The following is a 15,268-nucleotide window of genomic DNA, read 5'->3' as shown; positions in this document are numbered from 1 at the left end:
CAGCCAGCATTGGCAAACATCCAGAGGGCACCGTGTTAGCTATCCCTGCTGTTATATCAGGTTCACTTTTGCATTGGAGTTTGTCAGTTTCTTATGCTGCTCTCCCCACCCTTCTATATACAGAGTCATACCACCCACCAAAAGGCTTCATAGTAATGTGTCCTAATGTGCTCAGGTGGTATGAGACTATCAGTTTAGAAGGCCAGGCTGAAAAACCAATTAGCTTCTCATGAGCTCTCCCTTAAGCAGTAGTCCTGAAGGAGATAGCAATACAGTACAGGCTTTAGCTTATGCTGGGGTTACATTCTGGGGATAGCACCTAAAGCCAAAACCATGTATCGTAAAAAAGCCTTTTTTCTTGGACGCCAGACCCCTTTCTATTTATTTATTTTTTAATTCCCAAGTGAATAAAGCTGAATACGTGCAAGTTAAATCCACATAAATTGTGAGTTACAACAAAATGTATGTGAAAATGCACTGTGTCCAGTGCCAGATTTAGGTTTGATGCGGCCCTAAGTTACTGAAGGTAATGGGGCCCTTTATATGTCCAGATGTCCTTTGTCAACAACAAATTGTCACTTTGTGTTGAATATATGCTATATGGTAATTTATGAACCTAATAGGTATCTAAAGCCATTTGCACATAACAAAATGTGTATTTTATCAAAGTAATTGTTGAACTGAAATACAATTAAGATTAAGGTTTTATTTTATTTGTTTTTTATCTTATATTTTGGAAATGAACATCCAGGTTTTTTTCCTTTAATTTTTTGCCCCCCCCCCCAAGAGAGTGAGGCCCTAAGCTATAGCTTGTTTAGCTTATATGCAAATCTGGCACTGACTGTGTCTTGTTGCTTCTCCAAGTAGTTCTCAGCTAGGGTACAGTATTCTAAATACTGGGGTATGAGTAGGGGCTTCTAGGTCCAAGAGCAAAGACCAGAAGTGGCTCCAAACTCTGTCCTCTGATGTAAGGGAAGGTTGAGATCATACTGAAGGTCATGGTCTTCTACAGTGTTCCATACATAATATATCCACAGGAAAGTTTTCATGTGAGCCAGTACAATAGTAAAACAACAGAGACAGCAATTTCTTTCTTTCTTTTTAATTATTCCTTCATATTCAAACTTCACAAACAGTGTGAACTTGTACAATACCTCAGAAAGTGAAACTTACAAAAAAAGTGCTGGTAACATTAAAAAAAAGAAAAAAGAAAAACCCAAAATAACAAACATCATTCTTAGCAACATCGATTACTCTTCCACACAAAACAGAAACCTTGTAAAATTTATTTCCGTATCTTTAAGGCGTAATACTTCCGTATAAAGTATATGCAAGAGATAAAACTTCACAGTATTCCAAAATGTCACAATAATAATAATATAGTATAATGAAGCGCTACAGTTAATTTTATTTTTTTCCTTTTTTCTGTTTTAAATAACAAATACAAGTCACAGGTAAATATACGTGAGAAAAATACGAGGCTAATATTAAATGGCAGGTAAGGATACTCTCACTGTAAGAAAAAACTGGCAGGATGTGTGTAGTTATTCTATATTTTAAAGCACTTGATAGAAAAGGCGTATGCAAGGTTTTTAAAAACAATTCTCAGTTTACTTGCTTTATAACTGACATACCATTTACAGAGTAAAATGAGAGAAAAAAAAGGAACTCAGTATTCCCTCAAAACTTTTGACCTGCTCGTCTCATTTTCTTAAACCATGTTGCACTGTATAAAGGTGTGTTTTGTGTTTATGTATAAGTACACTTACAGCCACTACAACACACTTTGGATTAGGCAGAAACTAGTATCTCCAGGAGAAGTATCTTTGCTCAAAAGGGATCTTGTCTTGAAGCCTTTACATTTGGAAATCATTGTTTTAATTTATGTAAAGACTGCAGGATTCGTCTTCAACGTAGTTTTTCCCATTCTCTCAGTTACTAATGATTTTGGGGACATTTCTTTGCCCAATGTATGAAATTATCCAGTCCTCAAACATAGAGAAATTCTAATGCTTTAAAGAAGCATACTAAAAAAGCAGAAAGATAGGGCAAGTTTTGAAATCAGCACTGGAATCATACATTATATAGTCAACCCTTCAAAATGCTGGACCAAGGAATGGGAAAACATGGGTAGAAGTTCACTTAATAGAAATATCACTGTTGTGTGTTTGCATGTGTGCAAGTGTATTGTCTTGTATGATGGCTTGTATGTGTGGAATGCTGTGGACACACGCAAGTCATACCTTGCTCCTGCACACATTTGTATATGTTAACAGCCAGCCATTCAGCTAACAGGTAACAGAAAGTCAGCAGATAGCATAACACATCAATAAGGTGCTCAAAGGAAAAAGGGTGGCTACCACTCTTGGAATGGGAAGCCACATTAAGGTGCTTCAAAAAGGTTTTTTTCTTAAAAAAACAAACAACTACATTTAGTTCAGAAATGTACAGATTTTTGCACATAGTGATTGAGAGCAAGGCCAAAAGTTAAGAGATTTCTGACATCTTCCATAAACAGGGGCTTTTTGTTACAGGTTTTGTTACTTTTTTGTTGGGTGGGTCAGTGAACAAAAAAAAACTAATCAAAAAGTGCAGAACCTGAACTGTGTCGTTTAGATTGTAATAGTTTTTGCCCAATCATTCAGTTGCTTTCATTTAGCACCGTTCCTTTTTCTTCCGGTTACAATCCATTCCTACTGTAGTTATTGTACATACAGAAAGGACCAAGTTACTTGCAAGTAGCTGTTTGTATTTGTGATCTGTTTCAAGAGTCCAACTATTATTCCTCTGCTGCTTCTGTGTTTGTGAAAAATCTGGTTTTGTAGCTGTGAAAAGGGAGGCTAATCTCCTCTCACACTTCCGGCTTTGTGTGTATGTGTGAATACATATCTGTAACCCCCTCACACATGAGAGTATATTATAACTGGAGATAAAGTGAACTGGGTTCAGACATTAGTGCACTATCTTTCCCCTGTGCATTTGAAACAGTCTCCAACTTTTTTTTTTTTAAAGTGCATTTAACATGAAATAAATTGGGCATTTATGTGCCCTTTGGAAAACACTTCAGAAGCGAAAAATGTCTGACTTGTGTAGATTTAGAAACGCCAATAGTGAATGGGTAATAGTAAGATCAAATAGGCAGATGTTCTCAGACAATTAATGTCTTTTCCAATATAGCAACACCATGAGTGACACAAAAAGGTGGAAGGGATTTGTTTTGAATTTTGGCATTTTGACTTTTTTTTTGGAATGAATTTGGACTAATAACAGCAGCAACAACAACAACCTGCCCATCTGGCTAGAATAGTTTGTTCAGAGCTCCAGTCACTTCTCCCCTTTCATCTGTGCCGATGTGACAACTTGGAATCCGACTTAGTTAGATTTAAAAGAGGACCTGGGTGCTTATGTGCCAACATCTATTAGGAATAAGGCACTGTAGAAATCTCAGCATCCTCTTTTTCTCAATGCTGAGATATTGCATGTTATATAGTGAATTCTTCTATTTCGCATGTGTCAAAAACAGGTTCTGGAAAAGGAATTAAATTTTTTGTCTTATCAGCACCAAAGAGCTCTAAATCAGCACCCTTTGTCTCTAAACACATGCACCCATACAGTTGAACAAGGAATACAGGGATACGTTTAATGATTAAAATAATATGGGATTAAAGTAACTTTTCTTACTACTGGAACTCCTTGTGAGTTTCTGAGTTATTGCATAGGAGAAGCTGTGTGATATCAGATTGTCCATTAAGCCACAATTAAATTATCACCACCCCCATTTCTGATATGGGGATCATATGTTAAATTTGCAGCATTCAGCTCTTAATTACTTAGGCAGCTAATAAACCCTTCCACCTCTAAGGTCCATAGTGATATGAGATCTTAATTGTCTTCTCTCAGACCATTCCCTGGTCACCAGGGTCTTCCTTTGGCTTTCCTTACCCATTCACAAACACATGAGATGACCAGGAAAGCATAGAGTGCAGCAGAAGAGTATGTGAGGAAAGCAAAGAGGCAGCAAGGCTCTGGACTGAACTGGATTGGATTATAATACGGGAAGCACAAAATTATAAAGTCTAAATATAATTGATCTCTAGGCTAAACCCCAGAATAAATTGTGGGTAAAAAATATTTTAATGAAAACACCACAAAATATGGGCAACAGCAGAACTGCCACTTTTAGTGTTACAAGTCTTAATAAGGCCACAATCTGGGCAAAAAGTGTGAACTCATAGTAGGAATTTTCACTGGGCTACAGTGGAAATGGGGGCAAAAATGCCTCAAGCCCTTTAGTGTTGGTTTTGGATAAGTTGTGTGCACAGGGATTACGGGAAATGTTTCTCTGGGAAGACCTAGACATGGATACAAACAGGGAGTTAATTGCCACAGCTTCCATAAATCATTTTACTGGACACTTTTTTTTGACAGCCTCCTATGTCTTTTTTTTTTTTACGTGTAACTTAAAAGACGGTCAGGAGGCTAGTTCTATTATAAAGCAGGAAAAGAAGGCACATGATTTACTCAGTCTTGGCTGAACTCAGGTTTGGAAAGAAGGAATGCTTTGCTGGAAGGTGGGAAAGTGCTCATTGGAGCAAGATGCTCACAGAAGAGTTCTGGAGCGAGGGGAACAATGGCAAGAGACTGAAAGAGTCAAAGAGGGGAGAAGAAAGGGAAGTGAAGGCGAAAATGAAGACCACTCTTTAGCTTTCTATTTGCTTGACATGCTCAGGATTTGGCAGTGTTCTATGTCAAGAATGGAAAAGATGTTGCTTGGCCTTGAACATAGCCCAGTTACATATCTCCAGTTTATGGTGTTTATGGTGTTATGACTGTTGGCGTCTCCCTCTTCCCTTCCTTCCTACCCAAAAAGCATTTCGATCACAGCTTTAGTCTTCCTAGTTTAAGCATTCTCCCTGCTTTCTTCAACGATTGACAATGCATGTAGAAATTATTGACCACCCTTGGGTTTAGCATCTATACTTTCTGTAATCAGAAAATAAGCATTTCAAAGCAGTCATTGCTACTGCTCCCATCAGTCACAGATTGCCAATGAAAATCTGCATGGTGCCTCCTTTTATTATGTTGTTGGACAACATAATCCCTGGGAATTTGGATGGCATGTCTGGCAATAGTGTCCTAGTGGACTTTACCAGAAATCATGGCCCTCCTGAGAGGACCTTTGGACATGCAGTGGTGTGAATCCGTCATGGAAAGCACCTTCTCATTTCAAACTTTAAACTAAGAAGGAGATGAAAGACATCTGGGGTGATTATGTACAGCAGATGTAAGAAACTCTTTTGACCTTTGGTTTTTTCCCCTCAGACTTTGAATTGAAGGTTCATTTGTTTCCCTTACATCTGTTGTTACGTTCACCTTAGTCTGCCTTAAGGTGGAAGGAGGGGAAATGAGACTGCCAACAGCTTGATGAGAACACAGGGGTAGTACACAAAGTCACAGTCCAGTGTTTTAGACATTTCATAAATAACCTTAAAAAAAATAAAACAAGAACAATCCCTTTACTTACTCATCTGAAACAAAATAAACAGCAGTGGATACAAACTTCTTGTAACAATTACAAAAGAAAACAACAATACAACCCCCCAACTTTAACACATTTGTTTTAAACTCAAGACTGCAGCATATCCTTAAGGGCAAACTTTTCAATTATTTTTTCTTTCTTTTCTTTTTTTAAATAATGTTTTCACCAAAAAAATCCACAAAACAGTCTTGTACCAAGAAAATGCGTTCAAAAATAGAAAATATTACACAACAAAAATATGTACCCTTCCTTTCCAAAAAGAGTCTTCACAAAAATGTAGAAAAAATTCCAACCATTTTGGTGCTTTCCTAAACATGTAACCTTCAACCTAGGGCACAAATATTTATTGATTTAATTTTTGCATAAAACATGGAAGATATAAACCAACTATTAAGATTGTGAAGTTAAAGAACAGCCAATGTCCCCATTCTGTTCCACATATTCTTACAAGAACAAATAAAAATTAATAAATCTGATGATTAAACAAAAGATATTTGTGAGCCAATGGGCTGTGAAACCATTAATAGGACCCAGATACAGTGACATGAGTGGAAAACTATCTTGTCTTTCAAAATAGGTATTTATATATTATTTCAACAAGTCTTAACAATTCCACTGTACTTGACTGAGAGAAAAAGCAAGAAAAAGGATATTCAGGGTTAATAGTATACAGGGAAAAGAGGCTGATTTTAAATATTTCACTTACTAAAAACTTTGTAGCCATATTTTAAACAATGGCGAGGGTGTTTCCATATACCCTCAAAGTGCAAGAAGCAAGGGATCTTTTCTGGATCACAGTAGTCAAATATGAGGAAGTCCATTTTCCATTAAGGACAGAATCTCAAATTAAAGTCAAGTAATACCAGTTGGTAGCGGGACAATTGGTATTTGATTTTTAAAAAACAAAAACTATGGAATTTGTTTGTTCAACAGGTTTTACCTGGACCAAGAAACATTTTGTGGATATTATTGTAATACTGCACTGTATCCTACTGTTATTAAAATGGCTGCAGTAAAACTGATAATATTAAAAAGTGTGACTGCAAAGACATATAATCTGTTTTGTACCAGCTCATGTAACTCATCATTTTTTAATGCTGTTTCTGATTTTTAGTTTTATAAAAAAACACCTTTCTGGTTCTTATTGGAGCACATGCTGGGAATGACACTGCAAATCTCTGGGAACAAGTGCACCAAGTAGATTGGACCAACAAGGACCAACAAACATGTCCAAACTGTGGGTTTCTATTTCTAGCTGTAGTGCTTTAGATGCTTGCGAGTGAATAAAGGGAGGTGGTTTAGCCTCTTCCTTGCAAAACTGTGCATTTTCTTCTCTAAAAATTAAATATTTTCCAGTGCATCTTCCCCCACCTCCAAAGACCTTGTCATTCATCCTTCAAAAAGAAAACCCCAGATTTATAAAGATACAATGCTATAAAATCAGGTAATTTAAACAATACAATGTGCAAATGCCAAGCCAAAAAACAAAAACCACCATACAAACTTAGCAAGAATGAGCTAAGAAAGCTATCTAAAACTGGATGATTTGTAAGCATTGGTTAAGAAATGGGTAAGGCTATTTATTTCTATTTCAGCATAGTTAACCACTGATCCCCTGCTTTCTGCTCATTTATTGTTTCAGATTTTCACTTTTTACTCACTGGCCTTTTAGCTTTTTAAATTAAAATAAAGTTCTTTTTTGGTCTACAGTAGAATTACATATTAACACAAATAACAAAAATAGGAAATATTTCACCAGTAGATTTATACTACCCTACCTCTGTGAAACTAGAACAAATAGAGTAATTTGAATAAACATATTCAAGGGCAATATCACCTTGGACCATATATATCTATAAACTCCTGGTACACTGAGCCTGGCTTCTGCTACAATTTTAGGTTTGTGACAATTCAGTCAAAATTCAAATATGGCCACTTCTTTAAAACAGCAAATGGCACCCACTGACAACTTAAAATGTGCCACTTCAATGGAAAATAAAAATGAAGATATCTGGAGATCAAAAAGATTTTAGATTCCTTGATACATTCAAAATCCTTGGGGATTTAAGGACAGCTTGGAGGGCCATGAAGATAAGGACTATTGCAAGATATCTATTCAAGCGAAGTCTGCACTAAACACTGTGAGCAGGTAAGATAGCCTGATATAAGAAGAGCCTGCTGGATTAGACCAATGATTCATCTGGTCCAGTTTCCTGTTCTCAGAGTGGCAGAACAGTTGCTTGTAGGAAACCCACAAGCAGGATTCAAGTGTAAGAGCACCATCACCTCCTGTGGTTTTCCAGCAACTGGCATTCAGAAGCACTGCTGCCTACCAGCCGTGGACCTTCTTTAAGGCGGAACAAAATCAGCACAAGGGAATATTCTGGGCTGAAAAGCAATGCTGTTTTACTAGCATCAACTGTTAAAAATGGACTTCAGACACTTCTTCATTGCTGTTAAGACAGTACTAAAGGCGTTTAGTAAACTCTAAAACAGCCTATCAGTAGGAAATTATTTTTTAAAGAATACTAGTTGGACAGCTTTATGCTCCCCCTGCAGTATTCATTCTGCAGTTTTTGTTACTTTGAAATGTTTGGGAAATGACATTTTTGTCCCTGTATATCAAATCAATGCATGATAACAAGAACAAAACTGCATCACACAGTTCAGGGTGGAAAGAAACTGCTCATAAGCTAGCTGGAAAAGAAAATATACAGTTAACATGTAGGTTTGCAAAAAGGAACACATCAGGCTTGGATCTAATTCCTTAGAGCTCAAATACTGCACTGATTAGTCTGGTTTAAAGGTAAGATTTATAGAGGGCCACTGTATATCAAAACACACACACATGCAAATCCAATTCTTCTCAGTAACGTAGATTGTAATGCACACTTTGCCAGAGGCTGCAACTGCTTCCCCACTGGACTACATAAAATCAGTGCTTCCCATTTCAGAGTTTATGGAGTCACAATGCAGTAATAGGAGAGAGAAATTTAATTCTTCCAAAGGAATGATTAACATCAATAACCAAGTCTAAGTCATATATTGTTGATTCCAGCCCAAAAAGCCTATTAAACCTGATAGCCAGGTCATGGCCTTCCTGAAGGATTACATAATTTAAACACTGGCTAGCTCACTGCTTCTCGAAAAGAGATTCAGGGATGCCTCTCAGGATTGTCTGGTAAAATAAAAGTATTGCAAGATGGCACAAAAATCCAGACCATTTCCTTCCGCTGCTTCTTGGTCAGTATGTCTATAATTCAGTGTCAAGTATGTTTATAATTTAATGTTACAACTCTGTTCCATTGGTTATTTTCTCATTTGATACATTTCGGCTCCAATGCTTATCCAGAAAGGAGCAAAGATAACCAGGTCTAAGTGTGAAATGGATGATTGATGCTAGCAAAGGTACTTGTATGGGGATGCATCATACCCTTACTTTGTTAACTTTTTATGATAAGATATGCTATTGTTTTTAATTGAGGGCTGGCTGTTCTTCAGTTTCTAATGCCTCAGTAGTGTTATTGGGACGGGAAAGATCTTGAGATTTCCCCCTTCCTGAAGTGAATATAGGTGGCCATTTAGCAAATGATAATAAGTATAAGTCAGCCATTTCTAGCAACCTAACAACGTCTGGTGAATAGAATTTTACTACTCCAACTTCCCTACACTGATGCATGATGAAAATTCTCACTTGGTAGGATGTTACATTCAACTTGGTTACCAAGTGCTTATTTGTACTCTGCCTGAAGCAGAAAAGAAATTTTCAGCCAAGTAAGTCTGACCAGTGAACCTGGGACATTTCCCCCTTTCCCTAAAGAGTGATTTTTTGAGTCATCTGAAGCTAGCCGCCATGAAAGCACATTCTCTCTGCTTGTGGCACCCTGTGGTCTACATTGCATAGGAGGATCTATGAGATGCTGATGGTTGGCTAGTTCTGCCTTTGGGCAAGAGACTGGCCTAACTAGCCTTTAGATTCTTCCACTTCTACAATGCTAACTATATATCAAAAGCAATTTTAAGTGTTCTTAAATGGAAACCATTTAGAAACAATTACCACTTGGAAGCTACTTTCTGCAGGATAATTCTTACATTTCTATGCCATATTTCCACTTCAGTCCTATGAGAAAAGTCTTTTAGATAAGCTTTTAGAAAAGTGTCTATAAATACAGATTGCGATGGAGTAATTTTATCAGAATCAGTTGCAGATGCTTGCTCCTACTTATTTCTCTGCTCTTTCTTTCTCCTTTACATGACCCCTGCATAGGCCTTCTTGATCCCATAAATACATTTCAGTAGTGCAATACAATGCAGTCTTAGTGCAAAAATAAAAAGCCTTATCCAAAAGTAAGGAAAATGCTCACTTCTTCCAAGTATTACAAGCACTCAAAACTAAAGCAGGAGTTGCTGTCTCCCAACCCCATCACCATACATCTTTGTTTATTTCTACTCAGTTCAAGGTCTTCATTCCATCTTCTTTCTGTTGTGTTTTTAAAAGAAGCTTACTTCAAAGATGGAAAATATACAAAGCCTAATAAGACACTAGTGCCACATGGATGGGGGAGCTGAGTGGCTAAAGCAAAGTTCAGTAGTGGTTTTGTTAGATGGCTCCTTTGCAATGGGCATTTAAGATTGCAGATAAGATATATAGCTTTTCTGTTCACCAAATACAATTTTAACAGTGCCGGTTCTACAGTGCAAACAATCCTTTAAAATAGCAACTCTTAGCAGATGTCCTAAAACAAACCAGTAAAAATGAACCTTGCTTATAGATCTCTTGCAGCAAAATCTACACATTAGTTAAATGCATGGTTTTGCACATGCATTTTTTTAAAGAATAGAAGGGAGCCCTAGGTGTGGATCAGGATGGAGGTGGATCTTCCTGTGTTGCAGACCACCCCCCCCCCAAAACCCTCAAAGCACTTTGCTCTAGAAGGGAAGCTGCTATTGGTGCAAACAGAAACTTCTGCCCTGGGGCAAAGAACAGCTAAGGGGATTTTTGTTGGGATTGCAGGGCAGGAGGACAGCGTTGAACCATCTTTCTACATTCCCCATGGCCCTGATCCATTCTGGGCACCTTCCTGGATCCTACTGTTGTGCAAACGATGCATATAACAAATAATGAAATTTGGCCTAAATGCACACCTTTTTCCAAGGCCCCTTTTTAGGATAATAGTGCCAGGAGTGTAAATTATTTTACTATATAGGAAAACAACCAAATCAAAAGGAAAACAACAATGCAACCTAAATTAAGATGTACCAGTAGATAAGAAGGTCCTAATTAAATTTGTGCTTGTTTCCCCTTTGCTTCAGTGAAATTAGAAATCTTATGGGATTTTCCATTTTGTTAATCATCAACAGCACATAATTTTTAAAAGCACACGAAAGAGCTATAGTTTGAAGATTTTTTCTGTTATTTGAAAGCTTCCAGGAATAAGTTGCTAAAACTCATATGCTCAAATGTGAAAGGGATGCTTTAAAGTTATAGAAGAAGAACAAGCTGTATTGGTGAACAATCAAGAAATAATTGAAGACTTGAAAAGATGATTCTCCCCATTCCTATCTAATCTTCTGATGAATTATATAAAGGCTTATTGCAGGATATCTATATCAAATTCACCCCCCCCCCATCCTGAAATCAACCAGAAGTTGCTCTCGATTTTCCCCCTCTCAAGACAACTGGGAGATTTAACGTAATCTGTTCCTCCTTAATGGAGAAAACATTTTTAAAGGATTGTTGGCACAGAAATAAGGAAGAAAGAAATCTGAGCTGGAAGAATGAAAGCTGGATTTTGGACATTTTCAAATGTGTCCTGTACTGTATTCTGCTACTGCAAAAAAGAAGCAGGAAACCTGCAAAGCAGGTTTTGCTAACGCCAAGTTCAGGGGTCTCATCCTGTGTTGCAAGTGGTGCCTGGTCCCTTAAGACTCCACTGATTTTGACAGCAATGGTAAAAATGATAAATATTCTTAAAACAGACTGCAAATCACCCTCCCTGGTTAATCATTTGATTGGCGAGAGGGCAGTAACTACCCTTCTTAACTGATCTTTATGGATGTGCATCTGTCTGTCTTCTGTGTGTGTATGCAACTTTTGGTCACACCCTTTGCGGGCATGTGGCAGATTGGGCAAGGGTGAATGTGCTCCTTGGGTCAAAAAGGTTGGCTACACCTGGATTAATATATCAGAAATCCTTGGTGCTGAGAACCTTAAGGTACTTAAGATATGGAAGAGGTCTATTCAGGATAAGCCTATTTGATTCAATGTCAGAATATTATTTCAAGAGTGCGTTTGAGCAATTGAGTTTGCAATAATAATTTTAGGGCTGCAATCTGCTGACCATTAGTTTACAGTGGAAAGATTCCCAGGTATGTGCTTAAAGGGCTTCCATTATTAGTACGGATGTGTCCTTCAGATTTTTCATTCCCAATCAGAATTCTTCTGAGAGGTTTTCCATTGTTCAGGAGTGCAGGTTTTTCGCAGCCCACCTGTGTGGAACTCTATGGACCTAAACTGATTATAGCAGAGACACAATGCTGTATTGAGATTCACATGCCCCTTTCTTACTTGCCTTGTGTAATGGATATGCCATTGTTATGTTTTATTTTATCAGACAGGGAAAAGCGTCATCTCCTTAGCATAATTAAGCAGTGATTTGAGCTCTCAGATAAATTCACTCTGCCAATCCTCAATTTAGTTATTTATGGATGGTTTTTAAAGGGATCTTATGTTGCCTGTTTTAAAACGTTATTAAATCCCTGAGTACATACTTAAAGCATATAAAATTGTCTTACATTTATTTCAGAATTTAGGATAGATAGGTTTTTTTCTTAAATAATTAGAATATTGGCAATCAAATCAATGTAGGAATAATGATGGATTTGGCTGAGAAATGAAGGTGTATAATTTCCTCCAGACCTTTTTCTCTCTTAAGTGACTTTTAAAGGAATGTATGACTGATAAAGCTCTCTAGCCTTAATCTTAACACTATAAACGAGTAGAAAGAACCCTAGTCAAAATCCCAGAAGCTGAAGGAATATTTTTCTTGTTATACAGTCGTACCTTGGTTGATGAATGCCTTGCAACTCGAACGTTTTGGCTCCTAAACGCCGCAAACCTGGAAGTGAGTGTTCCGGTTTGCGAATGTTCTTTGGAACCTGAATGTTCAACACAGCTTCTGATTGGCTCCAGGAGCTTCCTGCAGCCAATTGGAAACTGTGTCTTGGTTTCTGAAGTTTTGGATGTCGGTTTTTGGATGTCGGTTTTGGATGTTGAGAAAGTAAAATATTAAGGCTTATTATTGTAATTATTTAAAATCCCTAATAGAATTATCACCATTACTTCATTTTATATGATTTGTTTTATAAAATAGAAGTCAGCAATATTACTTTTTGAGTAAAACTGACATCTATTTTATTTTACAGGGAACTTTCCAGCTTCATGGGGTCACACAGTAAAGATTTATATTCAAAGGCAGAGAAGTTTAAACATTCAGCACCTAATTAACCTATTGAATCAGCAATTATCAAATGGTTTTTGATTTCAATATACCAAACTATCTGTGACCATGGTGACTTCATGATATTTGAGTGGCACTCTATTTACTGTGATCTGTTTAAAAGAAGAAAAATGAATCTCAAGCCTATTGCAGCAAAATACAAGAAAGAAATTTATTTTTATTTTTTTCCTGATTAATAATAAAAAGGTTGGCTTTAGACACAAAAATGTCTAAATAAACCTCTAAACACCAGTGAAGATCTTCCACTGTTACCTTTTAGTGGTAACAAAGCATATAAATCCCTTCTCTTCAGTGCTAGCTGTTATTGCTCTCATTCTTTGGTGAAGTGCCTCATTTTGGTGAAGGTTTCAATGACCCGCCACCACAACATCTTTAATTAAAGTTGGTTCATACAGCTCTTATGATTAAGGGGTCTGTCTTGAAATCGCATGAGTGCCCTACAATATGTAGAATTCCACACAGGCATTCATTTTGCCACGGTGACCTCTCCATCCCATTTTTATGATGAATCAATCACACATACTGTATCACACAAAGGTATGGGTGGACATGCACAGCCTAAGAGATCCATATTCAGTCACCTATTGGGGGTGAGAATTGAAGAAATGTTGTTTCCTTTCAGGACTTCTTAGTGTTAATGAGTGGAAAGAAGAGGTTGTATGAATGCAAAAACTCTGCTGTCAATATTATTTTGAATGAATATGTTAATATCCAAAATACTATATAACTTTTCTTAAGAGGAAAGGAACAAAGATGACTAAAGGCTCCATTTCACAGGAATGCAAACTTAAAACATACATTTCATCCATGAAAACGAATGGATCAATCAGAAAATGGGAAGGAAATGAATGAGTGATATGCTAAGAAAGAATTGTCTGAACTCTGACTTGGTGGTATACAAATTAGTGTCAAACCAGAAACTAAATAAATCCCTAAAGCCTGCATTGTATTTAGAGGAAAAAGTAATAGATGGGGGTTGGTTTAAATGGTTTCCTAGCTTATCCTAGATTCTATGTGTACATACATATAAATCAGAAAATAAACCAGAAATAATAAAATACTTCCGTGAAAAGCAAAACTTTAGAATAACCACTAACTATGGTAGACATGTTTGTAAAAGTAGTCTTCACCAGTTATTTTGTTAGTTTCACTTTCTTCTACACAATTGCCTCCCAAACACACTGTAATATGAAAATGCAACTTCTATTGGGAAATATGTACAAATTTGGTACCTTTTGGTTTGTGAGACAAATCTTTACATAAGAATTGCAAGCAGCAATCTATTATACATGTAAAATAAGGACAGAAGCTCTACAGAAAAAATACCAATTTTTAAAGGCAGTAATGATGCCACGAGAAAGCATTAGCCAATAATCCCTCTCTACAACAGTTAAATGATGACAATGCAAATATGTTAAAGGGCAGGGAATGTGGTTCTTTAAACAGGCATCAAAGGTAGTTAAGAAAGCACTCTGTGACAGTAATTTAGAAGCCAACGGAAGGCCTGGCTGTTTGCATTGAAATATGACAATTATCTGATTCAGCACTCAGTTTTGAGAGCTATATAGAAATAACATTTTGAATACAGCATGTAAATTCATACAAATACTAGCCTACAGAAAGTTTTTACTAGCCTGTCTGACCACATACATACCTTTATGCTAGTTATTTGTTGCCTAAAAGAAAAATAAACATTTTGGTGAAAATTGTCAGTTTGGATACCTGTATATATGGGTAGGGCAATTCTTATTGAAGAATAGCACTGAAGTGGCTATTTCTGAGCCTGACTTAATACAACATACAGACAATGGAGTCAAATTCATTAAAATGGGTCTAGCCAAAATTAAAATGCCTTGCTTCAAATTCAGACACCTCAGAACACACATGAAACCATACCAGAGCATGAAGTTTGAGCCTATCTGTTGATCTGACTGTGCCAGAGGGGGGAAATGAAAAGAGTTGAAACACTTCCTGCAATTGCTCTTGCTCTTGCTATATACTCATGAAAAGTACTTGGTACAATAAGAAATGTCCAAACCTCAGGCTAGAAATATATTTCTGTAATGTTGCTGGGATGGGAAGCAACACATATAGAAAATAATGAACAAAACCTTAATTTTATCTGTTTGAGGCTACTAAGCAAAGTGTTGGATCTAAATTGTTATTAGAAACAATCTATGCTGGAGATAAGGCTGGATGAGTATTGGGC

General features: G+C 36.9%; 1 protein-coding gene across 13 annotated transcripts in view; it reads right to left on the bottom strand.

The window, feature by feature from the left end:
• Window positions 1-1,086: 1,086 nt before the first annotated feature.
• Window positions 1,087-15,268, bottom strand: part of ZBTB20 (zinc finger and BTB domain containing 20) — a 504,516-nt gene continuing 490,334 nt past the window's right edge. For all 13 annotated transcript variants that reach the window (XM_079973673.1, XM_079973666.1, XM_079973667.1 and 10 more), the window contains one exon: window positions 1,087-5,867. The gene's annotated coding sequence lies outside the window, so the exon portion shown is untranslated. The remainder of the gene's footprint in view (window positions 5,868-15,268) is intronic.

The sequence above is a fragment of the Podarcis cretensis genome (assembly GCF_951804945.1).
Source record: "Podarcis cretensis genome assembly, chromosome: 4".
NCBI lineage: Eukaryota > Metazoa > Chordata > Lepidosauria > Squamata > Lacertidae > Podarcis > Podarcis cretensis.
Note: the sequence above shows the minus strand (reverse complement) of the source record. Positions and strands in the feature narration are given on the sequence as shown.